Here is a 3,420-nt window from a genome sequence, read left to right on the forward strand (position 1 = left end):
TTCCTCATCTTATTCTATTTTTTTATTCAATTACTAACACTTCTCCTCATCTCAAATCACTGCTCCTATCCTCACCCTTGTGTTTGGATTATCCATTCTTCTTCACTCCTATTCCCTTTCTTCTTCTACTAACAATAAGGAACCTCTTTACTGTGACATAGAGGATTCCTCTTCTTTTCTTGTTCTCTTCTCTTTCATATGAGAAGGAACAAGGAAAAAGGCATTCTTGTTGAAGCTGATCCAGAACCTGAAAGGACTCTGAAGAGGAAACTAAGAGAAGCTAAAATACAACAATCCAGAGATAACCTTACAGAAATTTTCGAAAAGGAAGAGGAGATGGCAGCCGAAAATAATAATAATGCAAGGAGGATGCTTGGTGATTATACTACACCTACTTCCAAGTTTAATGGAAGAAGCATCTCAATCCCCACCATTGGAGCAAACAATTTTGAGCTGAAACCTCAATTAGTTGCTTTAATGCAACAGAACTGCAAATTCTATGGACTTCCATCAGAAGATCCCTACCAGTTTTTAACTGAGTTCCTGCAGATCTGTGAGACTGTTAAGACTAATAGACTAGATCCTGAAGTCTACAGGCTCATGCTTTTCCCTTTTGCTATAAGAGACAGAGATAGAACATAGTTGGACTCACAACCTAAAGATAGCCTGAACTCTTGGGATAAGCTGATCACGGCCTTCTTGGCTAAGTTCTTTCCTCTTCAAAAGCTGAGCAAGCTTAGAGTGGATGTTTAGACCTTCAAGCAAAAATATGGTGAATCCCTCTATAAAGCTTGGGAAAGATACAAGCAGATGACCAAAAGGTGTCCTCCTGACATGCTTTCAGAATGGACCATTCTGGATATATTCTATTATGGTCTGTCTGAGTTCTCCAAGATGTCACTGAACCATTCTACAGGTGGATCCATTCACCTAAAGAAAATGCCTGCAGAAGCTCAAGAACTTATTGACATGGTTGCAAATAATCAATTCATGTATACTTCTGAGAGAAATTCCGTGAATAATGGGACGCCTCAGAAGAAAGGAGTTCTTGAAATTGATGCTCTGAATACCATATTGGCTCAGAACAAAGTGTTGACTCAGCAAGTCAACATGATTTTCCAAAGTCTAAATGGATGGCAAAATGCATCCAACAGTACTAAAGAGGCATCTTCTGAAGAAGAAGCTTATGATCCTGATAACCCTGCAATAGTAGAGGTAAATTACATGGGTGAACCTTATGGAAACACCTATAATTTATCATGGAGAAATTATCCAAATTTCTCATGGAAGGATCAACAAAAGCCTCAACAAGGCTTTCATAATGGTGGAAGAAACAGGCTCAGCAATAGCAAGCCTTTTCCATCATCTTCTCAGCAACAGACAGAGAACTCTGAACAAAATACCTCTAATTTAGCAAACTTAGTCTCTGATCTGTCCAAGGCTACTTTAAGTTTCATGAGTGAAACAAGGTCCTCCATAAGAAATTTGGAGGCACAAGTGGGCCAGTTGAGTAAGAAAATCACTGAAACACCTCCTAGTACTCTCCCAAGCAATATAGAAGAGAATCCAAAGAGAGAGTGCAAGGCCATTGATATAACAATCATGGCTGAACCCACAAAAGAGTAAGAGGACGTGAATCCCAGTGAGAAGACCTCCTGGGACGTCCAGTGATCAACAAGGATTTTCTCTTTGAGGAACCAAAGGACTCTGAGGCTCATCTAGAGACCATAGAGATTCCAATGAACCTCCCTATGTCCTTCATGAGCTCTGATGAGTATTCTTCTTCTGAAGAGAATGAGGATGTTACTGAAGAGTAAGTTGCCAAGTACCTTAGTGCAATCATGAAGCTAAATGCCAAATTATTTGGTAATGAGACTTGGGAAGATGAACCTCCCTTGATCATCAGTAACTAAGTGATCTGGATCAACTGACATTGCCTCAGAAGAAACAGGATCCTGGAAAGTTCTTAATACCTTGTACCATAGGCACCATGACCTTTGAGAAGGCTTTGTGTGACCTTGGGTCAGGGATAAACCTCATGCCACTCTCTGTAATGGAGAAACTGGGAATTTTTGAGGTGCAAGCTGTCAGAATCTCATTAGAAATGACAGACAACTCAAGAAAATAGGCTTATGGACAAGTAGAGGATGAGCTAGTAAAGGTTAAAGGCCTTTACATCCCTGTTGATTTCATAATCCTAGACACTGGAAAGGATGCGGATGAATCCATCATCCTTAGAAGACCTTTCCTAGCCACAACAGGAGCTGTGATAGATGTTAACAGAAGAGAATTAGTCCTTCAATTGAAGGGGGACTACCTTGTGTTTAAGGCCCAAGGCTATCCTTCTGTGACAATGGAGAGGAAGCATGAAAAGCTTCTCTCAGTACAGAGTCAACCAAAGCCCCCACAATCAAACTCTAAGTTTGGTGTTGGGAGGCCTCAACCAAACTCTAAGTTTGGTGTAGAATCCCCATATCCAAACTCTATGTTTGGTGTTGGGAGTCTATAAAATTGACCTGATCACTTGTGTGGCTCCGTGAGAGCCCACTGTCAAGCTATTGACATTAAAGGAGCGCTTGTTGGGAGGCAACCCAATTTTTATTTATTTAATTCTATTTTTATTTTTATTGTTCTTTTATGTTTTATTAGGTTCATGATCATGTGGAGTCACAAAATAAATACAAAAATTAAAAACAGAATCAAAAATAGCAGAAGAAAAATCACACCCTGGAGGAAGGACTTACTGGCGTTTAAACGCCAGTAAGGAGCATCTGGCTGGCGTTCAATGCCAGAATAGAGCATGGATATGGCGTTGAACACCAGAAACAAGCAACATACTGGCGTTTAAATGCCAGGAATACACCCTGAGAAGAGCTGGCGCTGAACGCCAGAAACAAGCATGAAGCTGGCGTTCAACGCCAGAAATATACTGCATATGGGCGTTGAACGCCCAGAACAAGCATCACTTCGGCGTTTAAACACCAGAAATGCATGCAAAGGCATTTTGCATGCCTAATTGGTGCAGGGATGTAAATCCTTGACACCTCAGGATCTGTGGACCCCACAGGATCCCCACCTACCTCCACTCATACTCTTCCCTCTTCTCATTCATCCTCTCTTCCCAATAAACACCCTTCCCCAAAACCCTTCACCAATCACCTCAATCTCTCTTCCCTATTACCACCTACCACCCCTCACATCCATCCACTCTTCCCCATAAACCCCACCTACCTTCAAAATTCAAAATCACTTTCCCACCTAAATCCACCCACTATGGCCGAACCTACTCCCTCTCCCCTCACTATATAAACCCCTCCATCCCTCTTTCATTTTTACACAACACAATCCTATCCTCTCTATCTTGGCCGAATACACCTCCCCCTCACTTTCCTCCATATTTTCTCTTCTTCTTCTTCCTTT

Source organism: Arachis ipaensis, chromosome B10 (genome assembly GCF_059453495.1).
Source record: "Arachis ipaensis isolate K30076 ecotype BB chromosome B10, ASM5945349v1, whole genome shotgun sequence".
Taxonomy (NCBI): Eukaryota; Viridiplantae; Streptophyta; class Magnoliopsida; order Fabales; family Fabaceae; genus Arachis; species Arachis ipaensis.